At 36.5% G+C, this 22,956-nt stretch overlaps 2 long non-coding RNA genes across 2 annotated transcripts; both read left to right on the forward strand.

The window, feature by feature from the left end:
* Positions 1–9,491: 9,491 nt before the first annotated feature.
* LOC114157378 (uncharacterized) lies at positions 9,492–12,518 on the forward strand. Its single transcript, XR_003598134.1, has 3 exons — positions 9,492–10,162; positions 11,908–11,987; positions 12,102–12,518. It is a non-coding gene; the product is annotated as an uncharacterized LOC114157378 (long non-coding RNA).
* Positions 12,519–12,546: 28 nt separating this feature from the next.
* Positions 12,547–15,780, forward strand: LOC114157381 (uncharacterized). Its single transcript, XR_003598137.1, has 2 exons — positions 12,547–14,542; positions 14,663–15,780. It is a non-coding gene; the product is annotated as an uncharacterized LOC114157381 (long non-coding RNA).
* Positions 15,781–22,956: the final 7,176 nt, after the last annotated feature.

Consider the following 22,956-nt stretch of genomic DNA (forward strand, 5'->3'; position numbering starts at 1 on the left):
AGCTAGTTTTGTTTTTTATGAAATGCACTTACAAAACTTCAATACTGCACTTAGACACTAGAGGGATCTTCACCAGCCAAACTTTTTTCTCTCCGTTCAGACATTGGTTACATGTCCGATTTTCTAATTTTCTGCCCTGCATAGGGAGTTTCCCCATGCAGGAAAGGAAACTAGCATGTAGTCAAAATAAACATAGGAAAAACACAGGAATGATGATGGCGGATGGTGGAATTAACAATGAAAACATTTAGGATGTTTGTGACAATAAGAATAATTGCGAAATTAAATTGAAGATGCAATAAAGAAAAATGGAACAGTTAGAAAATAGTTATAATTAATACCATTAAAAGCGTTTTTTGTTTTTTTTCTTCTAATGACTACATCTTCACTAAACATTATCCGGGGATGTTTTAGCCAAAATGTTCATGGAACCTGCATATCAACATATCTTTAGCATTAGCTGTTTAACTAGAGAAAACACTGGACAAAAATAGCTGGCTAGGAACGGTTGAACAAGAAAATTTCATCTGAAAAAAGCAGCATGAAATGTTTCATTTCAATGAACCACGAGACATTGTTTAAAACATTAAACAATGTTTTAACAAGATGATACCAAAGTAAAGATTTTTAGTCTCAGCACAAACTTTTTGCACGCCTGGTGGTGGAGTTATTATTGGGCTTGTTTTACAGCGACAAGACTTGGTTTTCTTGCAGTTATTGATTTCTTCAACTATTTTAGGTTTCTGCTTCTTTTCACATGACTGTGGCCAGTTTGACAACAAAATGAGAAACATAGAAAAACATCAAAATGTATGATAGTATGATGTGTTTTCCTGTGCTTAACCTTCATGTGAGAGTACTTTTCAACATTACATTGTTTGCAATCAGAGAGAGAATGAGCTCTTCTCAAATCAAGGCATTGGATCATTCCTGTGGATCGGTCTGCATCAGGAGAGGTTCTGGTCTGATGGCAGCACCTCTTTATTTTGGACCTGGGTGGAAGGTCAGCCAAACCACAGCGGTAAAGTGTGTAGCGTCATACTTGCATAAATCTAGAAAATGGCACAATGCAAAGGGTATTACTCATCTGTTACAAACTAAGTAATGTATTCAGATACAGTTTGAGCTGCAAATCAAGTTTTAACTGAGAATTTTTTTTTAGCTCAGTTGCAGACATCTTTGTCTCTGAGTGATTTCACCAAAGACTAAATAAACATGAGACTGAAGAATAAGTCCATTTCCCAAAGTAATTTCAAGAATGAGATTTATTCCTCAAGCTTGTGTTTTTTCCTCAGTTCCACCAAATACAAGAGGTTTCATCAATAAAAGATGAGGCCAGCATCACTCTACAGCGGAATAAAATCCACAACACCAGCTTTGTTCTCCAGTTTAATGGAAAAGAGGCATTCATTAGAGCACCAGATGCAGATGGACCACTGAACCACACAGTCTAATTTATCTCCCTTGGAACCAAATACACTTTCACTCTCTTTATACTTTACAGCATCAGCAGCAGTGAAGTAAAGTTTACAATGGCTACTTTTGAGATGTTTCAGTTTGTCGTCACATCTACTTTAACAAATGATTAATCTTCTGTGGCTGTGACCAAGTTGAGAATGACATCTTTTTAAGTTTACCTTAAATAACTGGCAGCATCAACTTACTGTCTCTACAATAATCGTTTGACAACTACTGAGCTCAAATTTAAATATTTCTTCATTGGACATTTTGATTTTGCATATCAGATAAATGCCAGTTGTAGCAAAAAGAGCACAGCTGAGTTTTATGAGGAAATAAATGGCGACTTTGTCCAGTCTATCCTGTCTGACTGCTTCTGACTAAGAGCGTTTTTTTTAAACACAAAGTCCTTCATTCATCTCCTCTGAGTCTTCTTCCATTTTAGACCTGAAACTGTTTCTCAGGAATAAGATTTATTCAAGATCAGAACTGAAATAATTACACTTGCAATAAAATGGAAAGATTTCAAAAAGATTCTACATAATTAAATATTATTGATCTCAGTCTTCCTATTAATTGTTTTGGATAAAAAGCAAACAAGTTTATTGGTCTCAGAAGTTGAAGGATTTATTTATTTTTTTGCCTAATTTTGACTGAGGTTTTATTTTAATCTGAGAAAAAAATTAGATGAAGTCTTTTAAAACCACCAGAATCGATCTTGCCTCCCTGGCGAGGTCTATTCAGGGGTCCTGGAGAGGAGGGTCCGTCAGATAGTCCAACCTCTGATTCAGGAAGAGCAGTGTGGTTTTCGTCCTGGTCGTGGAACACTGGACCAGCTCTACACCCTCAGCAGGGTCCTGGAGGGTGTTGGCAGTTTGTCCAACCAGTCTACATGTGTTCTGTGGACTTGGAGAAGGCGTTCGACCGTGTCCCTCGGGGAGCCCTGTGGGGGGTCCTCCGGTAGTATGGGGTACCGGGCCCTTTGATACGGGCTGTCAGATCCCTGTATGACCGGTGTCAGAGTCTGGTCCGCATTGCCGGCAGTAAGTCGGGCTCGTTTCCGGTGAGAGTTGGACTCCGCCAGGGCTGCCCTCTGTCACCGATTCTGTTCATTACTTTCATGGACAGAATTTCTAGGCACAGCCAAGGTGTTGAGAGGATCCGTTTTGGTGGCCTTAGGATCACATCTCTGCTTTTCCAGCTCAAGACCATGGCCTCCAAATCCGAGGCCATGGTCTTGAGCCGGAAAAGGGTAGAGTGCCTTCTCCGGGTCGGGGAGGGGTGTCCTGCCCCAAGTGGAGGAGTTCAAGTATCTCGGGATCTTGTTCACGAATGGGGAAGAAGGGAGCGGGAGATCGATAGGCGGATTGGTGCAGCGTCTGCCGTCAAGCGGGCGCTGTACCGGTCTGTCATGGTGAAGAGAGAGCTGAGCCAAAAAGCTCAGAACGTAGATCGATTTACCGATCGATCTACGTTCCCACCCTCATCTATTGTCATGAACTTTGGGTCATGACTGAAAGAATGAAATTGCGGATACAAACGGCTGAAATGGGTTTTCTTCATAGGGTGTCTGGGCTCTCCCTTAGAGATAGGGTGAGAAGCTCAGTCATCCGGGAGGGACTCAGAGTAGAGCCGCTGCTCCTTCATATCGAGAGGAGCCAGTTGAGGTGGCTCGGGCATCTGGTCAGGATGCCTCCTGGACGCCTCCCTGGTGAGGTGTTCTGGGCACGTCCCACCGGGAGGAGGCCCCAGGGAAGACGCAGGACACGCTGGAGGGACTATGTCTCTCGGCTGGCCTGGGAACGCCTTGGGATTCCCCCAGAGGAAGTGGCTGGGGAAAGAGAAGTATGGGCCTCCCTTCTGAAGCTGCTACCCCGCGACCCAACCCCAGATAAGCGGAAGATAGATAGATAGATGGATGGATGGATGGAACCGCCAGAACATCACTAAAAAGAGTTTTATTGCGGTCTGAAATCTGAGTGTTAGCTCACTTATAGAAGCACTTAGATTTCTCCAAGGGAATATTGACTGACAAGAATAATCTGCTTTTGTCTAACCTGGTGTTCTCTCTTAAACTGGCAATTGTTGGTCACATAGGTCTTTTGGATTTTCTTGATGATTCCCGAGTATTAACCTGAAAGCAGTTTGATCATGAAGCTCTCGGAGAAAGTTAATTAAAGCCAAAATCTGAGCTGAATGGAGAAAATTTTGTTCAATCTTTCACAACTTGGACAAGTAGGACATGTGATTCAAATGAAGAGTTATAGCAAATGAATCTGGCAGAGTGTTTAGTCCTGGGCCTGATCCAGTTGTACAAGGCATTGTGATGGGTTTGAACTGATCTCTTACTGGAAATGTTCTCTTCCAGTGACGGAAAATATCACGAAGTGCTGATGAACTAATCAGTGGCAGGATTGGGATAGCAGAAGCATTCCTCTGTAGTCAAAATAAAATAACTTTTATTTTGACTACAGAGCAAGAACAAATATCTGCTTCTCACATTAACTAAATATTCAGATATGCAAGACAAAACTTTCAGGGTGCAACTGACCAAAAACGTGTTGCCATTTGGCAGAAACCTTGTTTCTCATTATAAATCACTGCTGCCTTTCAGAGCAACCACGTCAACTTCAACCACAGCCTCAGTTCATATAGTTGTTCAATAATTAAAATATTTTAGTCCCGTATGAGCTCTTGTCATTACTGTTTGCAGAACAATGTCATGATGATTTTGGTGAATATAGATTCAGTGATTTATTTGTCACGAAGAATAAAAACGGCATAAAGAAACAAAACAATTTGGAAAATGTAAAACTACATTACAGTTTTGTAATTTTGTGTCTTAGTGCCACAAGATGAGACCAGTATGTTTGTGCAGTGGAATAAAGTCAACAACAACACCGAGTTTATTCTCCAGTTTAATGGCATAGAGAAATTCATTAATGTTCCTGATGGAGATGGATCAGTAACTTACACAGCCTCACCCCTGAATCCTGGCACTAAATTCACTTTCATTCTCTTCTCTGTTACTGAGAACGTCAGAAGCAGTGGAGCACGACTTACAGGTGCCACTGGTGAGTTGTTTTATTTTGTGTCTTTATTTTGGAGCCGAGCTTTCTCGGCTGATGGAAATTGTACAACTAAAAAATAAAGTTATGTGTTTGTCTGATGCAAAACAGAGTACCGTACTGACAGTGCTAGGCTTCATGTGGTGTAGGTTTGAATTTGCATTATGAAAAATTTTAACTGCAGCATCACAGGGGAAACCACAAGCTGCAATAAAACCACACTGGCTGTCCAGTCTAATTTGACTATTGGGAGTCTGACTGTCTCTCCTGTTCTATAAAAAATGATCACTAAACCAAAACAACACTCACACAAAGTCCTTTGAAAGTAGCTTTTAACTAGTAACTTTTTGCATTAGAACATGTGTCTCCAACCCTGGTCCCAGAGAGCTACTCTCCTGCAGGTTTTAAATACTTAATCAAACAACTGAAACAAATTAATTTCTCGTTACCAGGCCTTTGCTAAACTTGATGGCATGCCAAAGGTTATCTCTCATATTACACTCTGAGGACATAGTGACAGTTTTACCAAATATATATGAAACATTTTTCAGAAAAGTTACATATCCCAGCTTTAATAGTTTTAGATGATCTAACTGTAGTATAAAGTACTGATAATGGAAAAATTAAATGAAAAGGAAAAAGGAGTTTCCTCTAACTGTCACTCTTAGTTTTTGAGGAAAGATAGATGTTTTCACTCAAACAGATCTTTATTTATTTTTGAGAATGACAATAGCATGTAGACATGCTCAGGACTGCTGAAGTAAACTGTTCAAACCACCACTACAAATAAACATACTGGAGAAATGAAAGAAATTAAACAGATGTGTATAACACATAGATAAGTCAAGATAAATCAAATAGTAAAGAATCATTTTAGGGTATATTTTAACATAAATAAAGCTTTAATATAAACTACTTGAATGTAAAAAGATATTTCCAATGAATGACTGAAAACTGTTGTAATTAGATTCTGCCAATCTTTGCACAAAGTTTCTTGTTGATCTCTGATACACCCGGAAAACGGAAAATTCATTTGAATATTTCTACATAGGACTCGACTTTTACTGGCAATCTGACATGTTTAGAGTAAAAAAACATGATCAGAGTACAGTTTCCTGTGGTTCTCCTAAAATGTTGACCTCCTGGTCAGACACTCAACTTTTAGTCTCATAAACTATAATGTTGGCAATAAAACCAATCTAATAATGGTTGTAATGTAGAAATGTTAAACAGTAGTAATTCAAACGACACTGTTCTGCTTTCATCATTTCCTTATTCTATTCAGCTTCCACATATCCTGGAAGCTGTAAAGATGCATCTCTCCCAGGAATGCCACACCCATCTGTAATAACTTCAAACATGCAGAGAAACACAAGCTTTTAGGTGTGTCTTTCAGTTTTGAAGCTCATTATCGGCTTGTCTTTGTTTTGAAGTGCATTTAGTATTTGAATTTAGAAACTATCTGGATACTTTATTTTATCTCAGACTTTAATTAATGGATTACAAGCTGATCCTGTTTGGGCTCTCAGGTTTGTGTCTGTTTTCTTATGCTGGCTTCTGATAATCATTTGTCTTTACATTTTTGCACAGCGGAAAAGAAAGACGAAAGTTAAACTGTGTTAATTTTCCACATGCACACTGTGGATATGTTACTACCACTTTCCCCTCAATGCAAGAAACTCCTTGTTTCAAATCCCAGGAGAGACCTGCTTACATGTTCTGTCTCTTCATCTTGCTTTTTCTCACAGCCTTGATGGACAGGATGTTTGTCCAGATGAACTCAAGTCAAAACCAAACTTGAATATTTGCTGAGCAAAAAAAGGTTTATTGGCCTCTTTGACATTAAATCTCTTTAAACATTTTCTCATCTTTTAGGTACATTAGCATATCTAAAACCGTTCCTAATTTCTCAATAATTAGGAACAGTTTCTTAATTTTCATCGTTTTTAGATGTTTGTATGTATTTCCATATTATTTGTTAGAATTATTCTTGAAACCACAATGGTAAATTGTTTAGAGATGCTGGCCATTACTTCTGTTTGTAGCTTGGACAAACCTATTGATATTAAGCTTATTTCAGGGCTTTATGATGACTACATCAATACAGTAACTTTTTTGCCAATGTTGGCAGGGAACCCATTTCACTGTGGAAAACTAAACCATTAAAACCTCTTTACAAAGTCTCGGACGAACCAGATTTGTTTATTTTGTTTATGGTAGCTTGACTGATTTGTTTAACTTTTTGCATGATGTCACATTTAAGCGGCATGTTTTAAAATACTCCATTAAACTCTGATCTAACGGACCAATGACATCCTCCTCTGAGTTTTCTTTAACAGTTTGACGGTATGCAACGTTTAGTTGACTTGCTTAAATTTATAAAAATGTTCTCAATATTCTGGGATTTAGCCAATTGTTTTTAATTTGTATATAAATATCTAGTTGCAACTGCACTGATTTGCTGTTTTCATATTTTATTTCTGTTTTGATGGCAGTGTTTCTTCAAACAGCTTCATTGGTCTCTGCAGCAAATGGTAAGACTTTACAGACGTTTTCACACCAGAAATCTGTTAGTTGTATCTGCAGTCTGTTGGTTGGTCGTTCAAGGCGGCCTTTTAGCTGTAGAAGAAAGTAAAAGACAGAGATTATGAAGCATTTAAAAGTATTATAAACCAAGTTTGAGAAAAGATTTGGGGAATAATTTTCTCATTTAACCAACTCTAAAACTTGCTGTGTAACAACTACTTAAACTACTTCATTTGCAGTGTGGTTTCTTAAACCTAACAGGAGCAACAGTTTCAAAATTAAATGGACTGAGATCTGTCTGATCTTTGTCCACAGCAGGATTTGAGTCTCTGTAGAAAAATATGTTGCAATTGGAATTCAACATGTACCTCTCAGGATGTGTCATTAGTTAGTAATAACAAGAATAGGAAGATATCAAAATCTGACCACAGGTCAAAATAAAAACAAAAGTATTTTGTGCCTTTAAACCTCTAAAGTTCATCTTCTGTTTTGTCCCACATATTCTATTTGAAGCTTCTTGTACTGGCTGTCAGTGTTGTGCTTCTGGCACAGAGTGCATCACCACCAATGGAGTTGTTCAATGCCTTGACCCCTGTGTGAACTACACTGTGGTGAATGATGCCTGGCGTTCAACAGAGAACACGGATAATTCAATCTTACACTGTGACGGAAACATTGTCTGGAGTGGTTGGTATCGCTTTTATTTGGGTCAGACCAGCGCTCAGATGCCAGAGAAATGTGTAGCAGAACGAAGATGTGGAACTCATGCTCCTTTATGGATAAACGGGACTCATCCAGTCCAGCTTAATGAAATAGTAACTCGCACTGTGTGTAATGCTTGGTATGGTTCCTGCTGCTATTTTCCCACACACACTATCCAGATCAAACTTTGTTCTGGATACTATGTCTACAAACTTCAACAGCCTGTTTGCAACCTGGCATATTGTACAGGTACTGTTGTACATTTAATTTAATGTAAGGAATTATATATATATATATATACAGTATATATACAGTATATATAGAGTATATATACTGTATATACTGTATATATATATATATATAGCAACACCTATTGTAACTATCTGTGTTAGAACCTCAACCCTTCAGAGTACTGACACAAGATGAGAGCAGCATCACTCTACAGTGGAATAAAATCAACAACAACATCAGCTTTGTTCTCCAGTTTAATGGATCAGAGACAAACATCAGAGCACCAGATGGAGATGGACCAGTGACCCATACAGTCTCTTTTCTCACTGCTGGAACCAAATATACATTCACTCTCTTCTCTGTGTTAGAGAATGTCAGAAAGAGTGGAGTACAACTTACAGCTGTCACAGGTAAGATATTTCACTGCATCCTTGTAACTTTTCACATGATCATTCCTTCCTTAGGTGTCATTTTGATGAGAAAGCTCAATCTAGCTTGTCTTTATTTTTGAAAACATACAGACTATAATAACATTATTTTATACACAATGTTTATAATTCTATATATGTAGGTTGCTGCTGAGCTCAAACAATAAACTAAAAACTACTGTAAAACAGAGAATCATGACTAATTGCTCCTTCTTCCTCATCTTAAGCTCATTATATGTTTCACCAATCAGAACATGCTACTTGTACCATGAGCTGTTAAGAATAAATATTCAGACTTTCTTTGCTTCAACCATTCCCTATGAGATGTGGATCATGATAGCAAAAATGAGATCCCTATGCAAACAACTTAATCAAGATTTATCTTTAGTTTACTAAGCTCACCTTCAGAGACGGGAGCAACTCCATCGGAGCTGAGCCACTTTTTTTTTTTTTTTTTTGCATCAAAAGCAGTCAGCTTTTGATGCACTATGTTTGAATCATTTGAATGAGGTACAAATGGGGGAAAACCCTGAGAAAGACTTCTAGACATCTAAAAGAATTATATAGATGGTTGAAAACATAAAGCAACTTGATGTAGTTTTGTAAGGTGAAAAGATGAATAATCTGTTCAAAACTTGGATGGCAGAAGAAAGCTATCATAAATTCCCTTTGCTCTACATATCTGTTTGATTGACCTGGGCATTTTTTTCTCCAAGCAACAATTAAGATACTGGAAACTCAAAGATATGCAAGAAAACCCAACTGCAAAAATCTAAGCTGTATCATTTCTGAACATCTCATTTTCCTCTATCAGCTCCTCAAAATGCAGAAGGATTTACAAAGTCGGGACAAAATAAGACCAGCATCACCCTGCAGTGGAATAAACTCAACAACAATGTCAGCTTTGTTCTCCAGTTTAACGGCAAAGAGACAAACATCAGAGCACCAGCTGGAAATGGACCAGTAACTCACACAGTTTCATCTCTGACTGCTGGAACCAAATACACATTCACTCTCTTCTCTGTGTTTGAGAACATCAGAAGCAGTGGAGTACAACTTGTAGCTTTCATTGGTGAGATAATTTACTTCTTTATTATGTATAGATGGGTACAAATTGAGTATTGATCACCATACATTTAAGAGTCAAGAGACCAGTCAGATATCAAAACTATAAACCAAAATTATTAAGTTTAGATTTAAAATTATTTTCAAATCTAAACTTGTATCAAGATGTTGGTTTATGAGTGTATATAATACAAAAGTTCAATCAATTTTGACAAACAGTTTAGATGTTTTTTTTTCTATTTAGATCTTATTTAAAAATGGTATGTTGAGTATTTATATTCTCCTCAATAGTCGATGGATAAGTCGTCTTTATAAAAATGTCCGACTGCTAAAAGGCAGATTTTCACAGGAAGTGATTTTCACTTAAAATCTGTTGATTTAAACTAAATTCTGTAACAAAATGTATATCATCAAATTTATTTAGTTTTTAAAAAACTCAAATAAGTATATTTTACTCCAAACAGTTTTATTTCAGATTTAAATACATAACTGCCACAAAGTTAAGTAGTTAGATTAATTATATTTTACTTAACATAGTTCAAATCTTCTTGATCCCAGAAATGTTTTTACAGTATCGGTTAGATGATTGGATGGTTGATGTTAATTCATCCATATATATTCTCATTTTCATGTTGACAACCTCTATCATGCTGGAATCTGATCCACTTTCAGCTAAAGAAACACGTAAGTAAATTCATTTGTAAGATACCTGGTAGTTATTTTTTCATAAGTAACCCTATTTATGAAATCCGTTTGTTGCATTTTGATAAAGTTTTATATTATGAAAGCAAACAAATATCAAATTTGATGTCCCGAGGACTAAAATAAATACAATTATTTTAATGAACAACAAATTTTACAATCAACATTTCATTTTTAGGTAGCATAATAAACTTTAAGATTTTCCTACAACAACACAGTAAAACAATGGTAATATTGGGGCAACTGGTAATAATAATTGTAAACAGTTATGTATAGCACAATCTAACATATTTTATCAAAACCTGTGATGTTGTTCTGGTTGCAAGCTTAGGGATTTTGTCCTGCAGTAGCAATTTTTCACATACCATTTGAGCGCCCTCTTGTGGTCAACTATCAAGGTGATTTCAATTGGCATTATCTTGACAATCCAACAACAGTCTTGCCACTCTTCCATAAAAAAACAGATTTGTTCTGTCCACAACCAATAGGTGTAATATCAACATATTGTCTCACCTGCACATAGATACTTCTCTGACTAGGGAGGTTACTAATACAGAGGGGGGCATTATGTAAAATTGATATTTTGCACATTTGTGTTCTTCCATTTGGGTCTTAACTGCTTCTAAAAATATCCCACACTCTTAAAAAAAAAAAACACCCAGCTGGTTTTTGGCAATAAGTTAATATTTTGTGGTGTCTGAAGTATTAGCAGTTTCTAAAACATTTGAAATGTAACATTAGAAATCGGCACATTCCTGCTGCATTCCTGTTGGTTGTGCAGGAGGTTGTATTTCTGCTTTTCAAAGATGTACGGTTGTATAATTGACCATCCGTTTGCAGCCATTTTCATATGTGAGTGTAAAAGTGGAGTTGGGGGCGTGGCCAGCAGCAGCTTATTTGGATTTACAGTGACAAGAGGCCCTAAAGCATCTCTTTCTGAAAGGAGGAGCTCAAAACAAGAACTGATAAAACTGAAACCTCATTACCTAAGAGTTTTTTTTGTGCAAAAAATATGATATTTTGCAAATCCCATAGACAATATCCTAACCTGTTCAAGGAAGCATAAAAGGTCACTTTTAATAAAGTACCATAAAATTGTGACAAGTAAAAGCCGACATTCATATATCTGAAGCACAAAAGCATGAGGTGCAGTCGATTGTCGATTTATTGTCTTGGTCATGCTTTGTGCTGCATCCTGAAGCAGAAAAAAGCCTCAATGCATAAGGTGCAACAATTTTCACTTTCTAGTAAATTTCAAGTTTTAAAAAAAAAATCTTAGCACATCTTATTTACCAGCACATTACGCAAGTTACATCACAAGGTAGGAATCTTAAAGCCAGAACAGAAATAGTCGTAAACCTTTTGATGCCCAGAAGTTAAAACTAAAAACTGCAACAGAAGTGTTCAAAAAAATACAGAAGAACTAATAAAAATTGTCTCAGCTACATTTACTACATTAGACAAAAACACTTATTAGTGAAATAGCAGCTTCTTTACATGGCCAGCTGCCAATGAGATCTCTCCAGGAAATGCTGTGCTAACATTAGTTTAATGTCTTACTGGTAACTAAATGGTAATGCTTTTTTCCAATACACTTAAAACCATTGTTATATCATTGTTCGTTGCTGTACTGTAGTTGAAAATGCTACAGATGTTCATGTAAATGATTACATTATGTTAACATAATTTAATGCTAACCTTTTTATCATTTGTTTCTGGGTCAACAGGTTATGTCACTAGAATGAAAGTACAATTTACTTCTCAAGGAAAACTGTCACAATCAGAGATGGAAGAGGTTTTAGCAGAGGTGAGGCTAACCTTTGAAAAAGTTTATATTTTTGTAGGTTTTACTTATTGTTTAACATGAATTTAAATAGCCTTAACATTATTTGGTGGTAAGAGGGTTTGTTTTGTTTTCCAGTACCTCAAAGCACATGGTCTATCAAAGTTTTCCATGACAGTTCGCATCATCAAACCATAAGCGATGAAGAAAGTCAAGGATGACATCTTGGATCAGCCCAGTTGCTATGCAGAATGTTTACTTCTGTCTGTTCTTTTAAATTGTATATTTGTTTTCAGCAACATTTATTTATCTTGGACAACATTTTCTAAGAGATTGTTTAAATAATCTTATATCATTCGTGAATCTATTTTTGTCTCACTATTGGTTCAGGTGTCTGACTTTTTGTTTACCAGATTCAGTTCAATTTATCTTGCTGTAATGATTTTCTTATACATATATTGTGTTGGATTGCTATTGAGCTAAATAGTTGTAATAATTTTTGTGTCTTTGAAGAAAATGTTAAAACTGAAACCAGCATGTAGTTCATAAAGCAAGAAATTGTAATCATAATAAAACAAAATGAACTTAAAGTGTCTGTATTTTTAAACATTAAATTCAGTTATTTAATTAACCTTTTTCAATTTCTCAATAGCAATTACAACAAATAATTGCTTTCTTATTTAGGTCACCCAGACAGTCGGCTGCTCATTCAGCTCAATCTTCTGCCTGTTGCGGCTCATTCACATGTTGCTGCTCCTCCTTAAATCTCCTGATATTTTCCCAGCGTATACATCCTGGTTGTATCTGTACTTTTTCAGAACATTCTGCTAAACCCGACCTTGCTTCTTCCCCTCACCGTGGTTCATCAAACTTGCTGATAATTTGGCCCTGTGTTGGACTTCATTCCTCATAGCTCTACCTTTCGATTTTATTTAGTTTTTCAATTACATTTCATGTTGGCATTTAACTTTTGTGGGGCAACATTTTATTTCCTGATTCTTTAACCACAAGTAAAAGTGAGCAGGGAGGAGTAACAATATAATGGAAATACCTGACAGCGTGTGAATAATTAACAACAAAAGAAATTCACAGAAAATACAAAATGAGAACCCTAAAGGTCATAAGTTACTCCATTGAATTTCTCTTTGCATTTCTGTTTTAAGATTACTTTTGATTTATTTAAAATATAGTATAATATGCATTGTATTAGAGAAGAACTTTGAAAAATCAATGTGTGCATGGCTGCAATGAGCAATCCCTGTAAATCAAAAGATCCATTTGAATATGTATAAAAGGTTTATTCATTTTAAATGACACTTTGGGTCATTATAATCAACGTACAGACACATTGTCTTATCACACTTAACACAAATCATAAGATAAAACTGAGTGAATCAGGTCTCTGAAGAAGCTATTAAAAGCGTATTGAGGAAGTCACAGTGCACCTGCACATTTTAAACACACAACTTGATTTTAACTTTTGTCTTACATTTCCTCTCTGTCTTAGTTTCCCATTGTGAAAAAATAACCAAAAGAAAAAATATTATTAGAAGTCAGAATAAGATACCAACCTGTGAGCCCAAACAGGATGAGCCTGAAATCCATCAGTAAAACCTTGAGAAAAAATAAAGTATCCAGATAATATCTTCTAAATCCAAACACTATGAATGCATTTCACAACTTATACAAGCTAATAACCTATAAGCTGCAAAGCACACCTTAACAAAATCCTGAGAAGTACTGCATGTTTATAGGTATTTGAGGTGGGTCTGGCAATCAGTTACCAACATCTGACAGTACAGGAATGAGGATGAGCGTATTTTGAAAACAAAAGATATCAGGCAACAAAGCAGAGAAACGTCATTGGATGCACCAGTATTTAACAACACTAGAGTTCATAGAAATTCACTTTGCATTAAGGCTTTCTTAAATCAAAAGTCTATTGCCAATATTATAATTTGTGAGACTAAAAAGTCATGTAAGCAGGTCGTCAGCAGCACAGGAGCAGCAGAGGAGATTGTACTCTGAGTGTTTTCACTCAATGTCAAACTTCTAGTAAAAGTCAGAATCCAGTCATCTGTAGAAATATTCAGATTATTTTGCAGCTTTCTGGGTCTATCAGAGGTGAACAAGAAACTTTGTGCAAAATTGGCAAAATGCTTAAATCCATGATGTGAGAACAACCTTGAAGAAAACTAAATAAATTGGGTCATTATAAATTGTAGAAAAGACAAAAAAGGTCAAACATTTTTACCATGAGTAAAATGTAAATATCTTGGTGTTAAACTGGATTAGAGGCTGGATTGTTGGGCTCATCTGCTACTACAAAGACAGAGTGATAACCTTGAGCATGTTGGAGCATAAATATGTTTCAAAGATAAATATGATAAAAAGAACATCTCTTTAAATGAACCCACAAACCACTTCTTATCACAAGATATAATTTACCAAAATAATGTCTGGTAAAGCTGTTTCATTTGTTGCAGTGAAATAGTTGGAAGATCCAAACAGAAAGCTAAAGAAGCTGGAAGGACAGAACACATATTTTATTTAGAAGCTTAGAAAATCTATAGAAGATAGTTAAAATTAGTTTAAAATAACAGAGAAAACTAATAACACTAACATGCCCTGAACAATTAAGTCTAATGTAACAAGGTAATCAACTTGGAACAGCAAATTTAATAATGATTTAAACAGAGAAAGAGACAGATGAGTATTGTCTTAACAATGAAGTATCTCTGAAAATCCAAATAAAGTATTGATTTTCCACAATAAAGCTCTGTAAAATGTAAAAGAAAGAAAACTATAGTGAAACAGAAAACAGACACATTAAACAAAAACTTAAATCATCCATGCTTTTGTGAACAAGCAAGCTGACAGAGTAAATCTGTGCAGATTATCTCATCATAGATCTGGGTTTAGCCAGCATTTTCTTCTTTTCACATTGAAACTCTAACTTCAAACAGTTTGCATCAAATCTTTGTATTAAAATATATTCAAATTATTTACCTCGACTAACATTTCTATATTAGAGATGTTATAAACAAATGTTGGTTTTATTTCTGTTTTCACACTGAGCTTAGCTTTGGTTTGATCACTGAGTTTACTTTAGTGGTCCTATTATTAATTATTTGCAATTAAATCATATTGTAAAGCATAAAGTTAATAGTGTTTCAAATGTGTGCCATCTGTTCTTCAGAGTAATAGAATAAGGAACAGAAACACAAAGACACATTTTGCACATTTGGTTATGTTGTCTCCTAAATCTGTCATGAGTTCAGTTGTTTGTGAGGCATTACTTCTAAGAACAAGAGGTGACAATAATAAACTGAAAGGGTTGAGTTACAGGAAATATCTGTTTTAAAACGGGTTCTGAGTATAGCTTCGGCTTCAAATAGTTTTAAAGAACTCTCATTACCTCATACTGGCTGTCACATAGTTTGGTTGTCACTGTCAGGACCAAAATACTGATCTCTGTGTCACTGAAACCTGTGGTAAATACTTACACCGCCACCTGGTGGTGGGAGATCAGAATAACACATTCACGTAATGGCCAGGGGAGCAAAATGGAGTCACACTGACTTAAGTTTTGCTTCTTCATACTTTTACTTTGTCACATACCTAAGTTTTTGTTTTCATGTTTTTTTTCAAGCTTCTGCATCTAGCTTTCAGTATTTCGACTAACATATTTTTTTCAATAAAAAGAAACCAATTCATTGATCCCTAAAACTGTATTTAGAGGCAACACAATCATAGAAAAAATGTACACAAATTATTAATGAAAATACAAGAAATTCTTAATTCAGTTCTTGGTAAACAAAAATAGATTAAAATATCTCACAAAAGAAAATCAAATCAGTAAAATGACAACATTCCAGAATTTAGAAATTGGTACATAAAATAAACTTCATGTTATTTAAGGGAAAGGAAACAATGTTACAGATGAATTATCCAGAATTTGATGTCCCGGTGATTTCATGGTTTGGAAGAAACGATTTTCAGAGTAAGCTGTGGCGGCAGATTATATTTTCTGAGGTGCTGGATTGAAAAACACACATATGAGTCAAAGGTTAATAAAGACACAAACAGACATAAAACAAATTTAAATAGATATTAGCTCTATCAAAGCATCTTCCATCTCTGATTCTGTCATTGTGCTGGGAAGCTCCAACCTCAGATTCAATCCCAAAACATAATCTGTTGGTAACAAAAATTAGAGATTTATAATTCACTAACATAATAGAAATATATTAATTTGCATATTAATAAAAGTAATGCGATACTTGTTTTTGAATAAAATTCTAACTTCAATATTTTTATGTGGCAAAACGTTTCCAAACAGCAAAAATATAAAGAAAAACAAAAAATGATTTTTATTTACTCACTTGGACCTGTTTGATGGTTGATGAAGTTTTAAGTTTTAAGCAAGTCGGTTTTGTGGACATGAAAAGAGAAAAGAAAAACATATTGGGGTGATTTCATTTTCTTTTATTTTTTAAATTTCAAAATTAACTTGTCCACAACACAAGTTAATTGTGTTGTGGACACAAATTAACAACAGAAAGACTTAATAATTGCAGGTTTTACAAAACAAAAGTCTGGACAATATTTTTTAAGTTCTACAGTGACATTAAGGTCATTAAAACCACTGCAAATTTGAATTTATGTGAAAAATAAGGTAAATCTGTTGGAAGAGAGTGAATGTGTATTTGGTTGCAGCAGTGAGAGATGAAACTGTGTGAGTTACTGGTCCATCTCCATCTGCTGCTCTGATGTTTGTCTCTGTGCCGTGAAACTGGCGAACAAAGCTGGTACTGTTGTTGATTTTATTCCACTGCAAAGTTATACTGGTCTCATTTTGTGCAGATGGTATCAGATTTTCTGCTTTTTAAGGAGCTAAAAGGAGACAAGAGACATGTTGAGATTAAATAATTATATAGGATTGGGGAATTTGGATATATGTATTCTGCAAAGGAGATCAAAACATTAAAGAAAAATCTTTGTCTCTTTTTAGCATCTATCTGACATCAGATGCTAAAAAGACACAATTTTCCAACGTGACATTCAAATTTCCTCTTTCTTTTGCCTTTATCTTATATATACTTGACTACTCATGAGTTTAGTTTAGGTGGAAAATGTTGAATCCTTTTGCTACCAAAGATAAATTTGTGACCTCCTAAATTTTATAAAAACAAATTTTGGCACGTTTAGGTTCACCATCTATAAAGTTATTTCATATGGAATCGCATAAGTTGTCAGTGCAGCTTTACGTTTTGCTAGGAAAACAGCTATTTAAATAATATTGCTTTTTACTTCACGTTCTGAGAAACACCACATTTGTTTCAGTTCTGCCTTCATATAAGAAGTATTACTGCAAGCTACATCTTTTTTCCATTTGCATTAGGAGTTTGCCAGCATTTGATACCTAAAGATATGATGCTTTCTTCTCTTCTCCTCCTCTCTTTGTGCTTCTGTAGTCTTTACATGGACAGAGCCGCTCCAGCCTTCACATTTGACCCCCGTCTAGCTCTTCAGTCACAGCAGTGCTGGAGTGGAATGCAGCCAGTGCATTGGCAACCTGATGGTTCAAATTAACTGTGGCATGACCGGTGACTTAAATCAGGAAATATTAACCCAATTAACTAAACAAAAAGCATTACTGCACTAAAGAAAAAAAGCACTGCAAACTAAATAGTCACAAGCAAATATGAACATGCACAGCAAACAATCAGCAAAATAGCAAAACATGCAAGCAAATGACTAACTCTGCATGCAAAGGAAAAAAGGCAAACAGCAAAACATGCAGTATAATGAAGGCTAGTTTTGCGTTCTTCTTGGGTTCTGGGGGTTTTTTTGTTTTGTTTTTTTTGCGGGACTTGCTTGTGATCTTCCGCGGCTCTCCCGAGTCCCACTGTTCGTGATTCCTCCCAGGTGCGCACACCTGACCCGCAAGCCGCAGGCATGTGGCGGACGGTGGGTCCGGGGCCGAGCCGCGTCAAAGCCATCGCCTCCTGTTGGAAGGGTTGTAGTTTTGTCTCACTTCTGGTGCTTCCTGCTGTCTTCAACTGTCATTAATTAATAATTTAACTTAATTTAGGTAAGGGCTCAACCTGCGCCTGATGAGTTCTCCTTACCTGGATGAAACTATGGAAAAGCACAGCGTTTGGAAGAGACACAGACCCCCCAAACGATAACATGCGGGAGTCCGCTGCATGCCGTCACCACAGAGCCAAGTAGAAATGGTATCCATGTGCACACTTTGCTTCAAGGGTGCAACTGTCACCCATCACTCACTTTAAGGCAGTGTTTCTCAAAGCCGGTCCTCAGGTGTTTCCCGTCGGCCAAAAACCTGACTTGAATAAATGCACTCATTGAAACATGATAGCATGCAGAGGAGGCAGGCATTTGAATCAGATGACAGAGACACAAATAAAATATGAAGGTCATTCATTGGCCCCCACGGATCGGTGTCATGCGAAATTCTATTCCCCTGTGAAAATCTTTTCCCCATTCGTCGGGAGCGCGCACCGCAGTCAGAAAGGCGGATCCGACCAATTTCACGGCGCTTCTAATCGATTCTCTGCAATATGACTCGCATAATCATGTCAAGGTTGTAACTTTCCATTTAATCGACAGCAACAAAACAACAATAACAAAACGCTAAAATGAATAAATAAACTTGTTCTTGTGCAAAGTTCTTCAAACAACAGTTTTATGGGGGGTTTTAAGAGTATCAGATATGTGTGAAGCTGACACCCCACCCACGTAAAAAAAAATCCAGCAAATAGTCTGAGTGGTTAGTGCTCCGTTTGAGCCGTTAAAATTTTCGTTTGTGCAGCTTTGGTTTCTGAGATATTGAAAATTATTTTTTAGGTCATCCAGAGTTCACCATCCCCCAATTTTTCTCCAAAACAAACCAAAATATGACACTTTGTAATGTTTTATTTTCCATTGGGACAAGAATTAACCAATCATTTTGAGGTTTAGGTCGCTTAGTAGTACCATCACACACAACCATCATTGAGAATTTGAAAACATTTGCTCTTTAATTACCAAAGCTATGTGGAGGGAACCAAATATTTCAGCTGTCTGAAATAATCTGCTTCCCCCTCCTTAAGATAGGAATAGGCCTGGCGATAAACGGTAAATCAATTAATCCTACGATAAATTAAAACTATCGACGTATTTTTAATTATCGGCATTATCGTCTCTTCCGGCCTTTTTCACTTTCTGTTGATGACACCGAATGAAAAAAGGCTCAACTCCAGTGCTCTCCACTGACCCCCCCTTCCTCATTTTACTTAGTGTAATGCCCAGCGCACACGGCAAATTGTCGGCCCATTTTCAAAACCTGAGACCACACATTACCCGACAGAAATCCTAGGTATAACGGTTCGATCGGGTTCGATCCTGCCGTGTGGTGTCCAACAATGGGCACAAAATAATGGCTACAAGTCCAGTGAACTAATTTTAAAACCAGGCATTAATCAATGCTTTACTACAATCTACCTGCAATGCATGTGGCCAGTGTCAGCGTAAAGTCCTGCCTGAATGAAAATCATTATAACCTATTTACGTCACGTTAACGAAGAACAGCTGAAAAGTTACAGGGTTTATCAACTGCGGTAGCAATTTCGCTCCAACTCCTCCTCTTGTCATTTCTATATTCTTTGCATGTTGACAAGACATTAATGTCGTTTCCACATATCATCTCCGATGTCTGCTGGACTTCGAGTTGCGCCGTGTCAGCTGTTAGAGATTCCCCTCTGTAATTTCCCCTCAGAAAGCGTGGCGGAGAATCCGCGCTTTCTGATTGGCTACCTGTTACATTCAACAGGCTGCGTTAAGCTCCCAGTGGGGAAAACCTCTGATTTGGATCGGAGCGGCAACGACGATCTACCGTAACACACCACACAATCTTAGAAAGACCAACGTTTTAAGATTGTTGTAAGGGGAAAAATAGGAGCAAAAGTCATGTAGTGTGAAGTATTGTATCAGGTAGTCCATCTTCTCTATTTAAATCTAATTATTACTGAAGGGCAACATAATATATAAACTTCATAATCTGCACTCTTTTGGTTGAATGCAGTATTTATTTCCACTTTGGCTTTATGTTGTTTAGTTTTTTTTTTTTCAAGTGAGTTTTTTGTTAATGGAGACTGACAATCCATTTTATTTTTGTTTTTGGTTGTTTTGTTTATTTTGTTTATCAGTTCCAGTGTTAAATATTCTTTTGAAAATAAAGTGTATCTATCTTTGGCAGGAAATCGCATGCATTATTACGTCATTTCCATTAAATCAGTGTAAAAAGATCTTCGAACAATATTATTGTTTATTGCAATAATTTTTGAGACAATCGTTGAGCAAAATTTGCTATCGTGACAGGCCTAGATAGGAACTAATGATTCTTTCAAAAACTCCTTAGGTGTGTTTATAATCAGATTATAATCCACTTCAAAAACATTCTTGATTCCTCTGTCTCAATTTTTGTTACTCAGAATTATCAGTTAAAACAAAAGAAAGGAAAAACAACCACAAATCAGTCAACCAACAAGCCCAACAGGGGGCGACAAAAACAAAGAAACTGTAGCGTCTTAAATTGCAGTCACAAAAGCAAACTAAAAACATTCAGGGATTTTATCCATCTGTTGTTGCAGGTTTTTAGCTACATTTCATATTTAGCATGATTTCATATTATGCTCTTGTGGTTAAAGATCAAGTAAAGAAATGATAAATACATAAACTACTATCCTCTGATAAACCGTCGCCCCTGCATGGCAGAAACGGCTTTCCCTATGGAGAACAAAAACATTGGTTTCAGAAATATCTTGTTTCGATCTCATGTTCCAGACTGAAGCACTAATTTTGCTCTTTCATGAGATGCTTCATTCACACTTTCTGCTTTGAATTGCAAAGTTTCTTATCTTCTTTGCACAGAAATTTGTAAATGTCCAATGCTTATATATACAAAGGCAAATGGAACTAGGCACACTTTGCATTGTTCTTGCTTGCTCTAATATCACCTGCACAGTGTAAGGTGCTTCTTTACTTTCATTTTTCCAAGTTATCAATGGCGGATCCATTTCACAGGAAAGTATGATCTACAGCATCAGTTACAGTGGTGATACAAAATAGACTCCATTACCATGTCATCTATACTTAAAGCTTGGGTTCTCTAGGTTCTCTGGAGCTTAACGGTTCTAGATGGTTGTGCTGTTCTGTAATTAAAGAGATCTCAGATGTTGGTGGTGAAATCTGATGAAGCCTTTCTCTGTGGTTTTGAGGTCCCAGTCTCAGCTGTACTGCTAAAGCCTCGACATTCCACAACTTTGCAGTTTCCTCGTTGTGCCCTAGGCATTGTTAAGATTTTCATGTTTCTTTTTTTATGTCGCTGTTGCTTCAGATTGCTACATTAATCACTGGTGCCACAGTTTCCAGTTGGCTGCCTATCTTTTTATTTTATAAAGCTTGATCTGGAAATCCCAAAGAATGTCAGCGCTGTTATTCTCAACTTCTCTTGTTTTGTCCCCAGTTTTTAAAGTGGGACTTGCAACCCAAACTGAAATGTTCCTATAATCTATTCCATTTGATAATAATGTTTCATATACTTTAGTTGGCAACATTTTATACCAAACTCATGCATGATAAATTCTAGTAGGTACATCTTTGCATATAATGCATTTGGGTCCAGTCAGATATGATGTGATGAGAAACTTCTCTACAGCTCTACCAAAACAGGAAAACACAACATTAAAAAGATGCTTCATAGAATTAAATATGCAGAAGTTAACTGATTGTGTGCACTATAGTTAGAACAAATTTTTTTAAGACTGTCATACTAATGAAAATATGAACAAAGAAGACATATATTTTGGACTGCAGTAGGTGTGATATGATTATGAAAACTTAAAGTGGAAAGGTGTTGGCATGTGGGGTCACTGACTGTGTGGCCATCACACCAGTTTTAGGTCAATATTTGGAAATTACCAAGAAAATACAAAAGAACCAGCAATTGACCAGTTTTAGAGAGAACATGAGGTCAGACAAAACTGACTGTTCTCTTCCATCTCCCTCTGTTTTGCGTAGGATTTAGGTCACATTCAGCTGCTGTGTGAATGCAAATCTGTCCCACTAAATCACTAAACCAAACCTACACTAGCACAAATTCCACTGACAGTAACTTTAACTAGTAACTTTATGCTAAGAAGTCTGCCATCATAGTTCTCAAGAGCTGCTGTCCTGCTGGTTTTAGATGCATCCCTGCTAAAGTACACCTGAAATGAATTAATTTCTTATTATCAGACCTTTGCTAAACTTAGTTGGATGCTGAAGAGATAACGCAATCATTTGATTGAACTGTGTTTTAGCAGGGATGCCTCCAGTCTTTACTTGAAGTCTGACATGTTTGGGTAAAAAGACATGATCAGAGTACAGTCCCCTATGCTTCTCCTAAACTGTTGACCGCCTGGTCAGACACTCAACGTTTAGTCTAACAAACTACAATGTTGGTGATAAAACACATTGAATGATGCAGCTGCTCTTTCTATGAACTCTAGAAATGTTCAACTCTACTAACTCAAATGACACTGATCTGCTTTCATCCTTATTCTTTTACTGTCACACATCCTGGAATGTGACAGTATATACATATGTGGCATTCATGGAAGAGATGCATCTCTACCATGAATGCCACGCCCATCTGCAGCATCTTTAAACATGCAGAGCATCTCAAGACTTTGTCTATGTATGTCTTGAAGCCTTGAAGCCGTCATCCGCTTGTCTGTGTAGTGAAATGCATTTATAGTGTTTGGATGTAGAACTTATTTTCTTGATACATTATTTTATTTCAAGCTTGGACTGATGGATTACAGGCTCATCCTGTTTGGGCTCTCAGGTTTGTGTCTGTTGTTTTTCTTACTCTAATTTCTTAAATTCTTTTTTCTCTTAGAGTTTCTTCCACAGTGGGAAACTGAGAGAGAAGCAACCTTAGAAA

Source organism: Xiphophorus couchianus, chromosome 14 (assembly GCF_001444195.1).
Source record: "Xiphophorus couchianus chromosome 14, X_couchianus-1.0, whole genome shotgun sequence".
In the NCBI taxonomy this organism is placed as follows: Eukaryota; Metazoa; Chordata; class Actinopteri; order Cyprinodontiformes; family Poeciliidae; genus Xiphophorus; species Xiphophorus couchianus.